Raw genomic sequence first — 21,251 nt, forward strand, 5'->3', positions numbered from 1 at the left:
TACAACACAAATATAATTGGTTGCTGATCAATTTTTGCCAATTATTAAAAGCCCTCTTAATTTTCTAGCATTTAACAAGAAGTTTATTCTTAAACGTGGCAAAAAAATTTCCAGTGCAGCCAGTTCCTCTCTCAGGTATCAAGCTGACCTCAGGGCATAAAGATGTCAAACAGCCAGTGCCTCCATAAGGGAAACTCAGTCAAAACACTCACCAACTCATTAAGGTGTCTGTCACCTGACAAACAACATGGAAGGAAGTCCTCGTTCTTGCATTAACCTTCGTCCACAGGCCCGAGAAATCATTCATAGGGTCGTTAAGTACTTTTCTAAAGAAAAGGCAAACCATGGACCCATGGTGGGTGTCAGAAAAAAACTGTAACGCTCCTCAGAAGCAACAATGATACCGGAGAGAACAATCAGCACAATAAAAACTCATACAAAAACAAAGAAAAAACAATGAAACATTGAAAAGAAGATATAAGAATAGAAAAATGTTATGAATAGTACTCTTATCGGAAAGAAACGGAGGACAGAATTATGAATAGATAATAAATTAAATAGCTGCCGATAATCTTAATTGTGTAACCTATGTACATTTATGCTGTGCTCTCTTATTTGTCTACATACACAATCCTTTTCAAATCTCTCTCTCTCTCTCTAAGCCGAAAATCGATGTAAGTCGGAGCATTGTCAAAAATCCTAAGAAAACTTTACTTTTAATGTTTTGGTTGGACTAAAAACTATGTAAACTGCATTCTTATTATATTTTTCATTAAAAAAAAACCTTCAAATATTAATTATTTTGCATTTTTGGAGTCATATTTCTTCTGCCAGATCAGCGTTGTAAGCGTCGTAACCCTGGAACACAATTTCTGATAAATATAATTGAAAAAGCATTGTAACCTTGGAACGTCGTAAGCCAAACGTGTCGTAAGCCGGGGACTGCCTGTATGTATATATATATATATATATACTGTATATATATGTATGTATGTATGTATATATATATATATATATATATACATACATACATAATATATATATATATATATATATATATATATATATATATATATATATATATATATATATATCTCTATATCTATCTATCTATATCTATATCCTATATCTATATCTATCTATATATATATCTATTATATATATATATATATATATATATAGATATATATATATAGTATATAATATTATATATATCTATATATATATATATATATTATATATAGATATATATATATATATATATATTATATATATATATATTCATTAAAAGCAATTGCTTTAGTGCATCAATAAGTTTTCTTGCAGGTATCTTCATACCGATGAAGTTTTTTCCGATTCTCGTTTCGTCAATTTCTGGTGAAAAATACACAGACTTCCTTCTTCCATTTATTGAATTTTGTCGCGACAGCTGTTTTGCCTTATGGCATTATCAAGCGACTACTGACTTACAATCTGGCCTTTCGGCCTATTTATTTCATCGTGTGGGAGGTATGACCTTGAGGTATGGGTACGGTTAGTCTGGGGATTAACAGCTTGAGGGCGTTTGTTTTGGATACAAAGAACATGATGACATATGTACTGTGACAATAAAAGTGAAAGTTTAAACGTTTTTGTAATATTCAAAATACAATGCTGTGTGCTAGTGTTTCCTAAAATGTATGTCTTAAATTTAATATGTTACATGTTGGTTTTAGAAAAAAAATACAAAATTACATACAGGAATGAAAATGAATATAGATATCTAAATACAGAAATAAAAAATATATACGTATATATTTTGTAGCATGCATAAAGGTACAAATATCAGATAAATTTCTGTTTATACAAATAAATGTGTATATAATTTAAATCTTTGGAGTTGAAGTGAGCGTGTATGTGTGTGTGTGTCCAAATGGTCTACGTTGGTTAACGGCTGCAGATTCGTGTTGGGTGGGGTCTCAGCGACCTGAGCAAGGATGTTACTTGGCTCTCATTGACGCTGGGTCCTCTCATGTCTTCTAAGGGGCGCATGTTTTCGGTGGGTTGGGGCGCAATGTCATGTCTGGTCCCTGTTGGCTTGTGTATTCCTTCTCCTGCTGGAAGGGAGTATATGGTCAGATTCTTGTTGGACGTTCAAGGTCGGCTTCTGAATAGCGATGCTCACCGCTTCTGTTATTAAGAGCCAACCGTAGTTGTCTCTCTGTGCAGGACCTGGGGTGCTTCTATGAGCTCTTGTAGAGATGGCTTCCTGTCGTGAACATCTATGTAATGTTGATTGATGGCCCCTTGATTTCTATGAGCCAGCAGACGTCTCCGAAGGGTCGTTGTAGTTGGCTGTGAGATTTACAACATCTCCTCTGGACAAGTAAATTTGTAAACTACATTCGTGCACATCTCCTTCGGTCCCCCTGGAGCGGTGCTGTTCTTCATTATTAAGGCTGCTACAAGGTTGGGCTTACTTTATATCCTGAGGCTTATTTTGTGGTAAGGGGCATTTGGGGTTACGCCTCTGTTTATTATCCCGCGTAGTGTGCAGCCGACCTTGAACGTCCAACAAGAATCGGACCATATACTCCCCTCCAGCAGGAGAAGTAATACACAAGCCAACAGGGACCAGACAGCGCGCCCCAACCCACCGAAAACATCTGCGCTTCCCCTTAGAAGACAGGAGACCCAGCGTCAATGAGCCAAGTAACATCCTGCTCAGGTCGCTGAGACCCCGCCCAACACGAATCTGCAGCTGTTAACCAACGTAGACCATTTGGACACACACACACTCACTCACTCAAATTTAAATTATACACATTTATGTATAAACAGAAATGATCTGATTTGTACCTTTATGCATGCTACAAAATATATATAAATTTTTTTATTCCTGTATTTACATATCTCTATTCATTTTCATTCCTGTATGTAATTTTGTATTTTTTTTCTAAAACCAGCATGCAACATATTAAATTTAAGACATTCATTTAAGGAAACACTACCACATAGCATTGTATTTTGAATATTTATTTAACAACTGTTTAAACTTTCACTTTTATGGTCACAGTCATATGTCCTTATGTTCTTTGTATCCAAAACAAATGCCCTTAAGCTGTTGAATCCCAGACTAACCAGTACACATACCTCAAGGTCATACCTCCCACACGATGAAATAAATAGCCGAAAGGCCAGATTGTAAGTCAGTAGTCGCTTGATAATGCTATAAGGCGAAACAGCTGTCGTCACAAAATTCAATAAATGGAAGAAGGAAGTCTGCGTATTTTTCACCAGAATTAACGAACGAGAATCGAAAAAAACTTCGTCGGTATGAAGATACCTGCAAGAAACTTATTGATGCCACTAAAGCAATTGCTTTTAACGAAAATTGTATAAGAGAAAAAAACTATGCCTAAAAGTATATATATATATATATATATATATATATATATATATATATATATATATATATATACAGGTGGTCACCCCGGGTTACGACAGGGGTTCCGTTCTTGAGACGCGTCGTAAGCCGAAAATCGTCATAAGCCAGAACATCGTGAAAAATCCTAAGAAAACCTTACTTTTTAATGCTTTCGGTGCATTGAAAACTATGTAAACTGCATTCTTATGGCATTTTTCATAAAAAAAAACCCCTCAAATATTGATTATTTTGCATTTTTGGTGTCATATTCATCTCTCAGATGAGCGTTGTAGGCGTCGTAACCCTGGAACACATGCGTCGTAATCCCCCCCCCCTAGAACGATGCGTTGTAACCCTGGAAATAACGTCTATATTTATATATATATATATGTATAATATATATATATATATATATATATATAATATATATATATATATATATATTTATATTATATATATATATCTATCTTACGAGTGTGTAATGTGTTTAGTGAATATCGTTTCTTGCTTGGAGATAGATTGAGCTGTAGAGTGCAGCCTTCTTGAATGAAGGAATCTGAAATGTAAGCATTTTAATCTGGAGGCTGTTCGTACTGTCACCAAGGCAGTGTGTAGAGAATGTATATTTGTTTGTATGGCTGTCACAGGTCGAACAGACCAAGGCACTTGCGAGAGGCACATTCCTTTTGTGAGAAAGAGGTCAGTTTGGTAAACGCCAGGTGTCAGAGAAAAACCCAGTTCTTAAAAGGTATGGCACTTATTTTATATGACTTAGAGACAGTTGCCTTTGAAAAGAGAGAGTAGTGTGAAATGTGTTTCTTTACTTCATATTGCTTTTGAAAAGAGAGAAGAAGTTGTGAAGTGTATCTCTTTATTCAATATTATGTTATGTATCTTTATTACAGATGGGCTCTATTCCATGATATTAGAGACGGGATGTTTCTCTATCCTGACTAATACAATGAAACGATTGACATTTTGAGTCTGGGAGTGAATATTTAGCCAGGAGAGTGGAATGATAACTTAATAGTTTTCTTTGTGGGGCAGACTTGGGTTTTATCACTATGACTAATTAATCATTTTGTTCTATTTTTTAAGTTCATCTGCTTTGGGTAATAAATACATAGTATATTTTTGTATTTATGTGAGCTTAATAGCCTAATGACATGTTGCAGACAGAGGGCACCATTGACAACAGGTAAGGGTTTCCAATTTGTGTAGTTTTGATAAAATGGTGAAAGATATATATATATATATATATATATATATATATATATATATATATACGTATATATATATATATATATATATATATATATATATATATATATATATATATATATATATATATATATATATATATATACACACGTACAATATATATATATATATATATATTATATATATTATATATATAATATATATATAAATATATATATATATGCATATGATATAGATATATATATATAGATATATATATATATATATATATATATATATATATATATATACACACACACACATATATTATATATATATATATATATATATATATAGATATATATAATATATATATATATAGATATATAATATATATATATTTCTGGGCGCATTCGTGTCGCCCTGTGAAATTAAATAATCCTTTAGACCATTATTTCTAGGGTAAATGAGCTAACACATACCAGAAAGAAAATAAAATCATAGGTAAAGTCAGTATAACTGACTCGCTCACTCTAATAAAAAGGAGAGTGTCGGTATGGAAACGGGCGACGTGAGACCACTACCACGAACCCGTAGCCATTTAGACATTTCCCCACCAAAATCCTCGCCTGCAAGAGCCGATCCATAGGTAGAGATGGGCGCTACTACTACTAATACCCACGCCACGCGGACCAGCAGCGCCTCTAGTGTACATCCTTTTATGTTAGCTACTTCGCGTAACACGTATACCTGGTTTTTTCTCTGTGTTGTGTTCGCCTTTGTGCTATAATTTGGATACCATGGAACGTGCTGCTATCGCCGCTGCTAAGTTAAGTATCCTGAAAAGGTTTGGATTTAGTTTTTGTCAGTGATAACCCGTATTTTCCGTTTTTTTAGGACTTAATACGGTTACCGGGTCTGACACATGGCGGCCATTGGCTCGTTTCATGCTCGGTTAGGCGTCCTAGTCCTCCATACTAGCTCGTCTCTTTCCTTTATTATCCTTCCATGGGTCTTAGGTTACGTGTTACTCTAGCTTACTTTTATGTTTACATTGTATTTTCATTTAGGGAATTCTAGCCCATGCCTTAGCTTTAGTTCATGCATGCATGTCTTTTGTCTAGGTATTTAGGCTATGAAGTGTTTTGATTATAGTCCTGATCCTGGCCTTTGCTCTTCATCGGCTACGGCTAGCTTCGAGTGGAAGCCTTGGTTCTTAGAACTAGCTTCCCTCCTGGGCTTCTTTCATTCACTCGCGTTCCCTCTTTCTCCTTTTATTGTTCTGTTTTCCTTTTTTACGTTATGTTAATTAGTTTTTGGGTTAGCAGATAGGGCAACTAGACGGTTTTGTTGCATTATTCTCATACAGTTTGTTGCTTTTCCGTTTCCTACGGATTTCACATGGTCTTAGCCTACGCAGTTGTTGCATTTCCTTGGTACAACTTTTGATCGCGTTGGTCCCTCGTCGCCATATCACCAGTTCCCTTCCTCCCCTCCAGTGCGGTAAGGGGGGGTCTGTCCGGGCTCGCTTAAGTTTCTATAGTACCTTTCGAGCTTCTCCCACCTCTTCTCCCTGTACGGGAGGGAGGTCTTGGGAGCTTGGGACAGCTGGGATACTGGTTGACTGTGTTCTCGGTCCGGGGGATCTCGGGGTGGCAGGAGCAAGGTTGGCCACCTTTCTCGTTGACCACTCCGATCTCCCCCGGCGTACTCCGTAGAGTTTATTTTTCTCCCACCACTTTTACTTGGTCCTCCCCATGAACTCGTTTCGATTGGGCCACTTGCTCCTTACCCGAGTGGCCCAGAAAGTTGTTTGAGTGGAATAAACTTACATGGTCATTTGCTTTCCCAGTCCCCTCGTATCTCTACCGGCGGAGCATTTGCTTCTTACCCAGACTCTCCGTTAGTAGTAGCTTTGGAGGATTATTTAAAGATTTTTTATTGCAATGTTTCTATTTTCATATATGAGTAACCTAGTTAACATGATATTGTTAAACTACAATAAAGTTTTGTACATACTTACCTGGCAGATATATACTTAGCTATAGTCTCCCGACGTTCCCGACAGAATTTCAAATCTCGCGGCACACGCGACAGGGTAGGTCAGGCGGTCTACCTTACCCGCCGCTGGGTGGCGGGTGTATGAACCAATCTATCTCTCCAGCCAGATTTTTTCTTTTCACCTGTCTCCTGAGGGGAGGCTGGGTGGGCCATTAGACGTATATCTGCAGGTAAGTAGTACAAAACTTTATGGTGTAGTTTAACAATATCATTTTTGTACATGGGAATTTCCCTGCCAGATATATACTTAGCTGATTGGCACCTTGGTGGAGGATAAGAGACAGCTAAAGTAATAAAGAGAGATAAGAAAACAACTGATGTTGTAGGATATAAATAACTTGGTTCTCTTACCTGTTCAGGCAGAAGACTTCATTGATACTGTCTCTGAGTCTGCGTTGCCTGGAGAGCTACAGCTAGGACGTGACCTGATGCTGAAAGACTCTCGGATCTACCACTGGGATATATGATCCCCTTTGTGTGGTAGAATCCAAGTCGGATCCTGTTAAAGGGAGTTCGTCCCTATCTTAACAGGTCCTAACCACTACTACTGCAAGGAGCCACACTCATCAGACCACCTAACCAAACTACTAAAGATTAGTATTACGACCTAAAGAGATGCCTTCATGCATCCTCTTTAAGGCAACCAACAACAACAAATACAAGGGGAAAAATTTATACTACTAAACAGGATGAGTTCCAGCTCCCTGCCCCAGCACTGAATCCGCAGATACGTAGGGCCCAGATACGTAAGTGATTCTCACATCACGTAAGTAGTGTTCGAGAACACTGACTGACATCTCCAGAACGTTGTCTCCATCAGATTTCGCTCGGACATATTCTTTGTTGAAAGCAAGAGAAGTTGCTATGGCTCTTACTTCGTGTGCTTTCACTTTAAGAAGCCTAAGATGTTCTTCTCTGCAGGATCCGTGTGCTTCTTTGATGAGGCTTCTCAGAAGAAGGACAATGCGTTCTTCGACAATGGACGAGTAGGGTCTTTTACTGAACATTACAGGACCTCTCGGTTGGCTTTCAGTTGCTCTTTTCTTCTAATGTAGTAGTTTTTACCATTCTCACTGGCAAAGAGTTCTCGCTCGGGTTCTTCTCCTACCAAGAAGTAACCACGATCTCGAAGTTCTTTGGGCCATGGACTTGATGGTTTTCATTCTTCGCAAGAAAACCAGGAAGGAAAGAGCAAATGAGAGAGTCCTCCTTAAAACCCACATTACCATCAATCGCCTGAAGCTCACTCACTCTTCTGGCGGAAGCTAGAGCCATAAAAAAAACAGAGTCTTCCTAGTAAGGTTTCTGAATGAGGCTGAATTAGGGGTTCAAACCTAGAGGACCCAAGGAATTGAAGGACTACATCCAAATTCCAGCTAGATGTTCTTAGGAGACTGCATTTTCGTTGTATCAAAAGACCTAATAAGGTCCTGTAGTCCTTATCTTCCGAAGTTGAGGCCCCTCGTGCCTGACATTCGCCAACTACTACGATAGCCTTTAATCGTCGAAACGACTAAGCCACATTCTTGTCTTAAGAATAAAAAGAAGTCTGCAATTTGATTCACAAGAGGTACTGGAAGAGGAAACGTTATTCCTCTTGCACCATTTCTGAAGACATCCCACTTCGACTGGTACACTCGTAAGGTGGAAGACCTCCTCGCTCTAGCGATTGCCTTAGACAGCTGCTGACGAAAAGCCTTTCGCTCTGACCAGTTTCTGGACAGTCTGAAGCCAGTCAGACTAGAGCGGGGAGGTTTTTTGCGGTACCTGTCGAAGTGGGGCTGTCTGAGTAGATCGCTCCTTAGAGGAAGCGATCTTGGAAAATCCACCAGCCATTCCAGCACCTCTGTGAACCAATCTTGTGCTGGCCAAAAGGGAGCTCTCAAAGCATCCTCGCAGAATCTGACTCTGCGAACTTTTTTAAAGTCAACCCCAGAAATCTTGAAGGGGGGAAACGCGTATACGTCGAGTCCTTTCCAATCAAGTAGGAGAGCGTCTATCCGATTGCTCCCCGGGGGGCTCCTGGTCCGAGATGGGCGAGAGCAATAAAGATCCAGTCTTTTGTTCTTTGAAGTTGCAAACAGGTCTAAGAGAGGCCTGCCCCACAACTTCCAAAGGCTCTGGCAAACATCTTGGTGCAGAGTCCACTCTGTGGGAAGGACCTGATCTTTCCTGCTGAGGAGATCTGCCCTTACATCCTTCCTCCCTGTACGCAATATGGTGAGAAGTTTTATCCCCCTTTCTTCTGTCCACCCAAGACGAAGATCTCTTGCTGTTTCGTACAGAGAGAAAGGAATGCGTCCCCCCCTGTTTCCTGATGTATGCCAGAGCCGTGGTGTTGTCCGAGTTCATTTGCACACAAAATGTTCCTCTCACATCTGACTCGAACTCCTTCAGAGCAAGCCACACGGCTATTAGTTCTTTCCTGTTGATGTGCCAGGAAGACTGGTCCCCCACCCAGGTTCCTGACACCTCCTTGGTTCCCAGAGCCGCCCCCCAACCTGTTTCTGACGCATCGGCGAACAACACCAGGTTGGGGTTCTGGGATTGAAGAGACAAAGTCCCTGCGAGAACTTGTTTGGGATCCGCCCACCATGCTAACTCCTTCTTGATTTGATGAGAAATTGACAGGGAGAACTTCAAATCCTGAGAAGGACGACTCCAATTCCGATGAAGAAAGAATTGGAGCAGTCTCAGGTGCAACCTTCCTAGGGAAACAAATTGCTTCCAGTGAGGAGAGCGTCCCCAGCAGACTCATCCACTCCCTCACTGTGCATATTTCTTTCCCTAAGAAGGTTGTTACTTTTTTCGAGTCCCCGGGCTATCCTCTCCTGTGACGGAAAAGCCCGAAAACTCAGGAGAGTTCATCTGGATCCCCAGATAAATGCACTCTTGAGCGGGGAATCAGACTTGGGACTTCTGCAAGATTGACCAGAAGTCCTAAGGAATAAGTCGAATCCAGGGTTTTCTCAAGTCCTTCAGACAACGATCTTTGGAATTGGCCCTTATAAGCCAATCGTCGAGGTAGAGCGAAATCCTCACCTCCCCTTCTAGGTGAAGCCATTGTGCTACATTCCTCATGATGGCTGTAAAGACTTGGGGGGTTGGGGCCGTCGAGAGGCCAAAACCACCGGGCCCTGAATTGGAAGATTCTTCCCCCCATCATGAATCTTAGAAACTTCCTCGAGGGAAGGATGGATTGGTACGTGGAAGTAAGCGTCCTGTAAGTACAAGGACACCATCCAGTTCCCCTGGACGGAGTGCTGCTAACACCGAGGCAGTGGTCTCTATCGTGAACTTCTTTTCGACGAAGAAGTTCAGGGCGCTTACGTCCAACACCGGTCTCCATCCCCCTGAGGATTTCGGAACTAGGAACAGGCGGTTGTAAAAGCCTGCCAAAAGATGATCTGCCACTAGTTCGATCGCCTCCTTTTCCAGCATCTGATCTACCGCTAGTCGGAGGCTTGATTCATGATGGGGTCCCTGTATCTGGCCATCAACTCCCTCTGGGGTATTCGTCAAGGGAGGCCTCGAAGAGAACGGGATGGAGGTAGCCCTTCCCTCAAAATTGACAGGTCCAGGCATCTGCGTCTTTCTGGCCCAGACTTCTGCAAACTGTAAAAGCCCTGGCGCCTACAGTTGTCTGAAGGACTTGAGTCCTTACTTGGGAGGTTTGATTGACTTCGTAAAGTCCTCCCTCTTCTATTTGGTTTCCGACCTCTGAACGAAGAGGATCTAGAGGTAGAAGCCCCTCGAAAGGGTTCCTGAGAGGTCGGCTTCGCTTTCTTCGTCTTAGTCTGGAAGGTAGGGCGTGGCTTCCTTGCAGACTGCGCTAGAAGGTCCTGCGTAGCTTTGGCAGAGAGAGCCTTCGAAATGTCTTGAACCAGGTGTTTAGGAAACAGCTGCGTAGAGAGAGGGGCAAAAAGCAAAGACGATCTCTGTGCATGTGAGACAGACTTTGTTAAAAATGAGCAAAATACTGATCTTTTCTCAAGACCCCTGCCCCAAACAGTGAAGCTATTTCGCTGGACCCATCCCTCACCGATTTACCCATACAGGATAAGACACAATTCAAATCCTCCGGAGAAAACGTGTACGGTCCTTGAGTTTTCTTGGCTAGGACTCCGAGGGACCAATCGAGAAAGTTGAAAACTTCCAAGACTCTAAAAATGCCTTTAGAATGTGATCTATTTCATTCATTGCCCACGTAGTTTTGGCCGAATTCAAAGCTGATCTTAGCTGGCGTCTACTAGTGCCGAAAAATCTGCGTCAGCTGAAGACGGAAGGCCCAGTCCCAAGGGTTCTGTCTCATACCAAAATCCTGTCCGTCCAGAAAACTTCGACGGAGGGAAGGCAAACATAGTTTTCCCCGCTTCTTCTTTAGTACGCATCCATGAACCGAAACTCTTGAGCGCTTTCTTCATAGAAAGAGTCGGTTTCATTCTCACACACGAAGATCCTTTCATTGCTTTCGCTGTGGAGAACAACGAGTGTGGAGAAGGAGGAGCAGTAGGGCTCAAAGACTCTCCGAACTCCTGAAGGAGAAGCTCTGCGAGCTTCTTGTACGAAGAAACTGCTGCCGATGTATTAGCTTCTTCCTCAGAGGCTTCCTGGTCTTCTTGAAGAGGAGAACGAGGATGAGGAGAACGGATGAGGATCCTTATGAGAATCCTTAGATGATTTCCTAGCTGGGGTACAGTGCGATGAAGGAGACAAACATCTTGAATGAGGAGAGATTCCAAAGGAGAGCGGCGTACAGGAGAAACGACGAGTCGTAATAGAAGGACGCTATCCGAAAATTCTTGTCTCATCTCGCATTCTTTCCTAAACGAAGACAAACTCTTAACAGCAAAAGAGGAAGGACTCCCTTCCCCAGAAAGACACGTCTATCCCTGGGAGATTACGAGAGGGAGAGCGCCTTATAAAATCCTGGCGCCGATCGTGAGGAGAGCTGCTACTAGGCGCCGAGCGCCTATCTGTCACAGGGCACTTAGGGGAATCCTGGCGCCTACCAAGCGGCGAAACGTTGCTAAAAATAGGGCGCCTATCAGGAGCAGGGCGCTTGAGAGGCTCTTGATACCTACGAAGCGGAGAGCGGCTGCTATGCTCCGAGCGCTTAAACGGAACAGGGCGTTCGACGAGATCTTGGTTCTTACAAGAAGGGGAGAACGTCTGTAAGGCTCCGAGCGCCTAACAAAAGCAGGGCGCTTGAGGCATTCTTGACTTCTAGCAAGAGGGGACCGATCAGAGTAGGGAGCCTCGAGAACGAAGAGCGCCTACTAGGAGAACGAAGCAAACGAGGATCAAGCGCGCTTTCTCCAGGAGAACAGCTACTAACAAAAGAAACGGACGCATACCAGGTGCAGGGCTCCTACTAGACTCTTGATGTCTTCCAGGGGAGGAGCGAACTCCATGCGATGAGCGCCTACAAGTCACGGTATCCGACGTCCAACGACAGTAGTCGGAAGGAGAGCGCGCCTACTTTCAGAAGGGCATTCCCTAGGTTCTCTGAGAAGGCGAGGAGAAGAAAGACGAGACGGAGACAACGAAATAAGTCTTCTATGACCTGAGCAACTCTCTCTTCTTGCACGAACTCTAGGAGAAGGAGAAACAGAAGGGGCGGAGCGTCTACCTGAGCCAGGAATCCGATCTGGGGAAATATCTTCCGTGTCCAATGAGCGCCTATCCGACGAATGGCGCCTCAACACCTCCGAGAGGGAGCCACGGGAGTGGTGTTCCTCTCGTGAAATCCTACGATGTGTAGAAGTATCCTCAAAAGAAGGAGATCGCGATTACAAGGAGAGGGATCTTCCGACGAAAAGCGCCTCGATCTCTTGATAAGGAGAGACAAATCCTTCCTTCTACGTGATCTCTATGCCAAGGAGTCCGCCAAGGCTGTGATCTGAGCTTGTAGGCTGCTAGCACTCGAGTAGGTGAGTCCCCAGAACTTCTTCCGAAGCAAGCTCAGCGCGAGGAGCGGGAGAAGGAGGGCGATCACAGGATCTCCTAGGCTTCTTTGCTTGCAAGGAAGCTACATCAGAAAAGTCTTCTGGGCTGGACGCTAACGTACTGAAGGGAGCCTCCGCAGCCCTCTTCAACGGGCGTGACGCCTCCTTAGAGCTCCAACCAGCTTCGCGAAGGAGAAGAGGACGACGAAAAACACTGACGAAGAATATCCTTCTTATTACGATCCAAGGCAGCCTGGGAGCGAACTTCAGGATCTGCCGAGGGACGTCTGACCGGTGGGGCTCTCCCTAGCCCTCCTGCGGCTTTCGACTTTCCTCCTCCACTGGAACTGGGAGTCTGGAAGAGGTCTAGGCCTGGAGGCACTAAGGAGCCGGTCAGACGCACCCTCCACATCACTGGGTACACTGCACTTATCATCACTGACACTCTTACCTTGATCAGTACGAAGAGTCTTGTCTTCCTTAGAACACAAGGAAGCTTTTGAGGCCGCCGCCTCCGAAGACGAATCTACGGCTTCGGTGCGGGGAGCAGGAGCTGAGACCTGGGAGGAAGGTTCTAAAACTACATTAATGTTGTTTCATTCTCACTCATTTCTCGACCTGCTCGAACTCCTGGAGAAGCTTTACGTACCCTATCCCTTTCAAGTTTCCTAATATAAGAAGAAAGAGCCTTATACTCATCTTCGTTCAAAACCTCATACTCTTGACACGGGTTACTAAACGAACATTCATTCCCCCTACATTTGAACACAGATAGTGTGAGGGTCAAACCGCAGCTTTCGTAACCTCACCTTACATCCATCAGTCAAACCATCTATGAGTCAAACATACTCTAAACTAAAACCGGAGTTTTAGGAAACAGAATCAAAATCACAAACATTTTTACAGGAAAATCCAGCGCAAAGTCAATAACGGTCCACAATCAGCGTATGCCAAGCCAAAATAGAGCGAATACGTCACCAAAAAGTCCAAATCAATCTCCAGGCAAGCGAGAAATGAAGAATCTATCGGAATGAAACGACAACAGTTGTTATCGCTTCAGCCAACAAAAAGAAAAAATCTGGCTGGAGAGATAGATTGGTTCATACAACCCGCCACCCCAGCGGCGGGTAAGGTAGACCACCTGACCTACCTGTCGCGTGTGCCGCGAGATTTGAAATTCTGTCGGGAACGTCGGAGACTATAGCTAAGTATATATCTGGCAGGGAAGTTCATGTACAAAACTTTTGTTTGTTAGGACATTCTCCTCCGTTCTACGGCGTGTTTTATGTATATGGTTAAATATCCTCCTTCTGGTTGGTTTATTTTTGTTTCTCCGGGTACTACTTACGGAGATCTCAACATAGGAAAGCACATCTTTCCCTCACACGTAGATCGGAGGGAAGTTACCTAATGATTATAATTATTTTTACTCCGGCATACAACGGAGTTTAGTAGTAGTACTGTAAGTGCCTTGTTGATGCTCATGTATCTTTCCACTTACAGGCTACTAACTGTCAGGAGGCTGGCTGCAATGCCATCCTCCAGGACCCGTGCGGTCATGAAGTGAGTCGCACCCACGCTCCGTGTGCTACGCCTCACGGAGACCTAGTTGTGTGGCACCACGAAGCATGCTCGATCTGCTACGAGCTGGTCACGCAATTTCTTGGACGGAGTAAGTATTTTTCAATTGGGTTTACTCTTGTCCGCTATGACTTACATGTAATAATAGCCTTAGAATTAAGTTTGCCTGGTAATATCTTGTTAGGTTAACACCCGTTTCGGGAACCTGGGTGTAAGGCTTACAATTACCCTTTCTTCCAGGCTGCTGCCGTGAAGGAAGTCGCCCTGGCTACCCTGAAGGCATGGGTGGGAGGGCTTCGGCAAGAACACCCCCAAGGGACAGCCCTACATACTAGATAAAAAATAAAAAGTTAGCTGTCCAGATTTTCCCCGGGGCAAGTCGACAGGCTACGTGGACCCTGCCGCGGCAGCTCCGGCGATAGCCTCTATCCAGCAGCAGGTGGAGCAAGCCTGGGGTGGGGGGGTAGCACAACCAGGAAATTGTAGCAGACGTGTCAACTCTTAATTTAGATCTTGAGCCAATGACAGTAGGTGCCGACGATTTGTTGGTTGAGGTAAGTTGTTGGGCGATCAAGGGCCTCCCTTGGTCGCATCCTGGATCTTCTTCTCCTGCTCCTTCTTCTTCGTCTTTCCAAGGCTTTTAACGCGGATCTGAGATCCCGGCTAGTACGCCTACTGCATCTGTGCCCCTAAGGTGAAGGGACACAGAGAGCAAGAAGACTCTTCAGAAGACGACAACTAAGAAAACGTTGTCTTCTTCCTCTCGTAAGTCTTCGGCGCCCCACACCGGAGCAGGGAAGGTGAAAGCCTGAGTCTTCACATGCTAGAGGGTCGAGAGGTAAATCCTCTAGGGAGAAGGTCCGCTGCCGGCCGAGCCTGTACCTTCCCCTGTCTCCGCCGGATCTTCTTCGGTGACTCCTAACAGGGCCGCAGCACTAGGTGACTTCGACCCCGCTGCCTTTTGTCAGGAGTTCTTTTCAGCAAGTGGGGGAAATGGTCGGTTCGCTTAGTTCGAAGTTTGAGCAAATGTTTGCTCAGATCTCCACCACTTTGAACCAGTCAGTCGGCCAGTCCATTCAAAGTCTGTCCGAACCGAGTGTTGGACCATGATAATTGCCTGGCTGGTATGAACCAAGCGCCCCAAGCTGTAGCTCCAGTGGCAGGAGCCGGTCTCGCTCAGCTGCCGCCGTATGACTCTCTTCCCGCCTTTTCCATGAATAACCCTTGGAGGGTGGCAGCATACGCACCCTTCCAAGACGGTATGATTTCGATCCCAAGAGTGTGGCAACCAGGAGGATCGAAGATTTTGAGTTTTCATCCTGCCGGATTGACCCCACCTTTCATGGGATATGCAAGGCTGACAGAGGCAGCTCTCAATAGGGAAGATAAAATCCCTAAAGAGACTGTCCTCTACAGCCGGGAACGTGCTCAGAGAGAATGGGTACACTGCTTGGAGGACTGGGACTGCTCCAATACCAGGCTCCAAGCCTTCAAGAGTCCCTTTACTATCTTTGCCACGGAGGAGGAGGCACCACTCCCCTTCACGACAAAGCTAGCTGAGACGGTTATGCAAGCGGTCTCAAAGGACGAGTCTCTTCCACAGCTAAAAGAGGCTGACCCCACATCTCCTCTCTACCCAGCGTTCGGAGAAACCTGGGAGAACCTGCCAGCTACATTTACGGTAGGGAAGTTGAAGCCGGACTGTGGCCATGGAACAGTTCAGCGAGAAGCTGCCAAGATTGCCTGAGGCTCTGATTTTCCCAGCAGAACTTTTTGATGGCCAAGATCCAATGGCTTGGGAGGACTCTCAACTCCCTGGTCATTACCGAGGGTGGCTTCTTTGACCTATGGTTTCAGAACCCCTCTTTGAGATACTGTCCAAGTCCCAGATTCAGACTGTGTTGACCGATATGTATGACTTCATGGTAGCAAGGAAGAACTGTCGCAAACACGTTCTCCAAGAAGCTACCATTCGACATGAGCCAAATAGGCTGCTCACATCTAACATCTGGGGAGCAGACCTATTCCGGAGTCTGCAGTTAATGATGTTCATCATGAAGCTTCGAGGCTTAACCAAAGCCTCAGAGATAGATGGGGTATCTCAACCAAGAGGAAGCCAGAAAACACTCCCTCAAATGCCAAGAAGTTGAAAAAGACAAAGAGGTATCTGCCTTATCAGAAAAAACAACAGCAACAATTTGTCCAGGCGGTCCCAGTCTCTCAACCTGGACAGCCTTCAACATCTAAGGCACAGAGTCAACCCATCCTCCTGCTGTCTCCTCAAGGACAACCTTCTACTTCATACACTGTTTCCCCGGCTTTCAACCCGGCGATTGAAAACCAGGCATTCCAAACCTTTAACAGGTTTGCCAGGGGAGCAGAGCCAGAGGTAACTTTCGGCAGCGAGGGTGCAGGAAGGGCCACCAACAGAGGTAGGCACTTCCGAGGCGGCCGTGGAAGCCATCCCACACAGCAACAGTGAGGATCCCCAGGTAGGAGGGAGGCTGTTCATCTTACATCACAGGTGGGGGTTCAGCAAGTGGGCACAGAGCATCGTGTCCCAAAGGGCTAGGGTTGGAGTTGGATCAAAGGTCCACCTCCAGCCAGATCATTCCTTCAATTACCATCAAAGGAATTGACAGCTTGCGCAGAGGAGCTCCTTCAGAAAGGAGTTGTGTCGAAAGTCAAGCATCTAAAGTTTCAAGGGCGCTTGTTCAGCGTGCCAAAGAAAGGCTCACTAAAAAGAAGAATAATCAGACGCATACTATCATATCCCAATCGCGAGACATTTTCGCCCATATCTAGGCTTCAAGCTAGGAACCCAAGCTTTCTCATTCAAAGTGATGCCCTTCGGCTTAAATGTGGCCCCCAGGGTATTCACAAAAACTAGCAGAAGTGGTAGTTCAACAACTGAGGTCTCAAGGGATAATGGTAGTAGCGTACCTCGACGATTGGCTGATTTGGGCATCAAACCGTCGAGGAATGCCTGAAAGCTACAAGCAAAGTAATCAAATTCCTGGAACATCTGGGTTTCCAAATAAACAAAACGAAGTCCAGACTCACCCCGGAGAATCGTTTTCAGTGGTTAGGCATCAATGGACTTATCCTCCCACAATCTGTCAATTCTAGCAATCAAAAGGAAAGAAATAGCCAAAGCAGTGAAGCAATTCCTCAAATGCAAAAGAACATCAAGGAGAAACCAGGAAAGGATCCTGGGCTCTCTTCAATTTGCTTCAGTAACGGACGTTCTTCTGAAAGCAAGGTTGAAAGATATAAATCGAGTTTGGCACTCAAGAGCAAATGTCAAGTCTAGAGACAAGTTGTCAGTGATCCCACAAATACTTCGCAACCAACTTCGTCCATGGGCGAAGGTGAAGAATTTGTCCAAGTCAGTTCCTCTTCAATATCCTCCTCCGGCGTTAACTATACACACAGACGCCTCTCTAACCGGTTGGGGAGGATACTCTCAATTCAGGAAGGTCCAAGGAACATGGTCACTTCAATTCAGCGGCTACACATAAATGTTCTGGAAGCCATGGCAGTATTTCTCACTCTGAAGAGGCTCCTTCCACCAAAGAATTCCCACATAAAATTGGTTTTGGACAGCGCAGTTAGTAGTACAACCTGCATCAACAGGGGAGGATCCAATCAAAACATGTGAACCATGTCATGATAGCCATATTTTTCTCTAGCAAACAAACACAAATGGCATCTATCCTCCACCCACTTGGCGGGAGTAAGGAATGATGAGCAGACACCCTGTCTCGATCAGTTCCTCTAGAGTCAGAGTGGTCCCTGGACAACGTGTCATTCCAGTGGATACGCCGGAGGGTTCCAGGTCTTCAAGTAGATCTTTTTCGCCCCTCAAGCGAACCACAAGCTCCCTTGCTATGTGGCCCCCAACCTGGACCCTCTGGCCTATGCCACGGACGCCGTGTCCTAGATTGGAATCAGTGGAAGAAGGTTTACATCTTTCCTCCAGTGAATCTTCTTTTGAAAGTTCTGAACAAACTCAGGACTTTCAAGGGCCAAGTAGCTTTAGTAGCTCCGGACTGGCCAAAGAGTAACTGGTACCCTCTGCTTCTGGAATTGGGTCTTCGCTCTCAAAGGATTCCCAATCCCAAACTATCTCAGCCATACAATGAGGATGTGTTCGCTTCCTCAGGAATTCTCAAAACCCTAACTTTATGGACTTTCATGAAGTTTGCGGCTGAAAAAGATGCAGGTATGATCCCCAGAATATCCTTTTCCTAGAATCAGACAAAAGGGAATCGACTTTGAGACAGTATGATGCGGCTGTTAAAAAGTTAGCATCTTTCCTGAAGGAGACAAACACTACAACCATGACAGCTGAATTTAGCTAATATTCCTTTTTTCAGGTCCTTATTCGAAAAAGGATTAGCCAGCTAGCACCAAATTACTACCAATAAATCAGCTCTTCAGAAAATCATTTTCAGTTGGGCTTTCAAATAGACTTGACAGAATCTTAACTTTACGTCTATTCCCAAGCTTGTGCTAGACTTAGACCTTCTGAAAGGCCTACTTCAGTCTCATGGTTCTTAAATGACGTCCTCAAGCTAGCTTCGGACACTGACAACTCTTCTTGCACATTCATGATGTTACTAAGAAAGACGTTATTCTTATTAAGCTTGGCCTCTGGGGCCAGAACTTTTCAGAACTGTCGGCTCTATCCAGAGATGCGGGGCATGTTGACTTTCTCCCTTCAGGAGAATCTTACTTCCCCGGATCGGAGTTTTTTTAGCCAAAAATGAGGTCCTTTAGCAAGGGGACCCCTTGGAAGGTTTATACCATTCCCCAAGATCCTTCTCTTTGTCCAGTTATGACCTTACAGCCTTTCTGTCTAGACTCTAGGACATCTAGATCATCAGTCCTCTCTTTATGAGAGAAAAAAGGTGGCACTTTATCAGTTAAAGGGATCAGGCAGCTGATCCTTTACTTCATTAACAAGCTAAACAACCCTGATCATTCCCAAAAGCTCATGAGATCCAGGGCATAGCCACCTCTATTAATTATTTTCAACACATGAATTTTGATGATCTTAAGAAATATACTGGATGGAAATCGCTGACAGTCTTCAGCATCACTATTTAGTCTTTGGGGGGAATCCTTAAAATTTTCAGCTGTGGTAGTGGAAACTAGTTTCCCCCCTGACTCTGCATAGTAGTTGTAGTTAAAAGATTCAGTCTCCTTTCTACCTACTCAACTAACATGGTCGTGTACCCTACTGTTAAGCTCTTATAATTCTCTACCTTGGCAGCTATGATAATTCTAGTGGAATGTCCCTTATTTTTATGCTAGGGACATCCACACTAGTGTATATTATAACAGGTTGAAAGTCCCTTATTTTTATGCTAGGGACATCCACACCAGTTTGTATATTTTGAAATATTATCAATGTTGCTCCTCTTATTTTTATGCTAGAGGAGCACATTACTGCTATTGTCTATTTGTATTTTGGCTTTTTGGTTTTTAGTGAGTCCTTGTGTTGTATTATTTTACTCACTAATTTTCAATATTACCATTGTTTATTTGTATTAGTTTTAATTGTAATCTAAGTATTATAATATCATAAGTTATTAGTTTGTATGGAAAATTTAATGCCATTATACTTTTTGCTTTTTGTTTTTTCCTGTGGTTTTATTGAGGCCTCTCTTTTCTATTTATCTTGTGCTGTTTTCTCTGGTACGATTTCACAGGGCGACACGAACTGAGGCCCAGAAAAAGGGATTTTGACGTAGGAAAATCTATTTCTGGGCGATGGGTTCGTGTCGCCCTGTGAATCCCCCCTGTATCCCGCCCTGCAGCCCAAGATTGGCATCTAACAACAAGGATGACCACTAGAGGCGCTGCTGTCCACGTGGCGTGGGTATTAGTAGTAGTAGCGCCCATCTCTACCTATGGATCGCTCTTGCAGGCAAGAATTTTGGTGGGAGGGGAAATGTCTAATGGCTACGGGTTCGTGGTAGTGGTCTCACTCGCCCCTGTTTCCATACCGACACCTCTCCTTTTTATTAGAGTGAGCGAGTCAGTTATACTGACTTTACCTTTTGATTTTATTTTCTCTGGTATGTGTTAGCTCATTTACCCTAGAAATAATGGTCTAAGCACTGTTTCTCAACCTTTTTCTGGTGGTGGCCCCCTTCAATCCAGTGCAAGTTGTTTGTGGCCCCTCCATGCCAACTCTGAGTTCTTTAACCCCTTTCCAGAGTATTGGGTACTTTCTTATACACATCTTGATTCATCCACAGCTTCTGGTGTCCTCCACGCTTGAACCTTGCTTGAGCTGTTTGTGTTATTCTGAAGTTCAATGAGACTTTCTTGTTGGTGACATCAACTTCAGATACATCAGCAATGAAGGGATCCACAAACCAGTGTGGCACAGTCATTTGGAGTAGGTCAGAGAAGCGAGTGTCCATATCATTATGCAACTGCTTCAGATGGTCAACATACACTGCTAGGTCCATCATCAAGCAGATCGGTGGATATAACTGCTAAGGAAGGAAACTGTGCAAACTCTCGTCTTCCAAGGTTCAACCAGAACAGCTTGAGTTTCCCTTTAAATGTAGTAATTGCCTCCTTGCAGGAAAACATGGTGGAGTTATTTCCTTGAAGCTCTTTGTTTCAGAACATTTAGCTTTCAAATATGTCAGACAGTAGAAGAAGTGTCACTCTTTGCATCAACAAGTTTCTGTCCAAGTTCTGTCCCACTAAAGAGAGATAACACTGTCCCAAAGTGCAACAAACGGTTCAGGCAATTACCTTTAGAAAGCCACCTGACTTCTGTGTGCAACACAAGTTTTTCAAATTCTTCATTGTTCTTGTTTTCACATAATTGCTGAAAGAGGCGATCTTTCAGTGCACTACTCTTTTTATCAAGTTGACAGCCTTGATAACATGCCCAAGTGCTTCATGAAGACGTCCTGCTAGGTTTTTGGCAACCAGGTGCTGCCGGTGAACAACACAGTGCACACAAACGACATTAGGAACAGCTTTTTTTAAGTAAGCACTGAATCCCCCGATACCTTCCTATCATA

At 43.8% G+C, this 21,251-nt stretch overlaps 1 protein-coding gene across 5 annotated transcripts in view; it reads right to left on the reverse strand.

The window, feature by feature from the left end:
• Positions 1 to 21,251, reverse strand: part of LOC135217687 (deoxyribodipyrimidine photo-lyase-like) — a 55,654-nt gene that overhangs the window by 30,483 nt on the left and 3,920 nt on the right. The window lies entirely within an intron of this gene.

The sequence above is a fragment of the Macrobrachium nipponense genome, chromosome 7, assembly GCF_015104395.2.
Source record: "Macrobrachium nipponense isolate FS-2020 chromosome 7, ASM1510439v2, whole genome shotgun sequence".
In the NCBI taxonomy this organism is placed as follows: Eukaryota; Metazoa; Arthropoda; class Malacostraca; order Decapoda; family Palaemonidae; genus Macrobrachium; species Macrobrachium nipponense.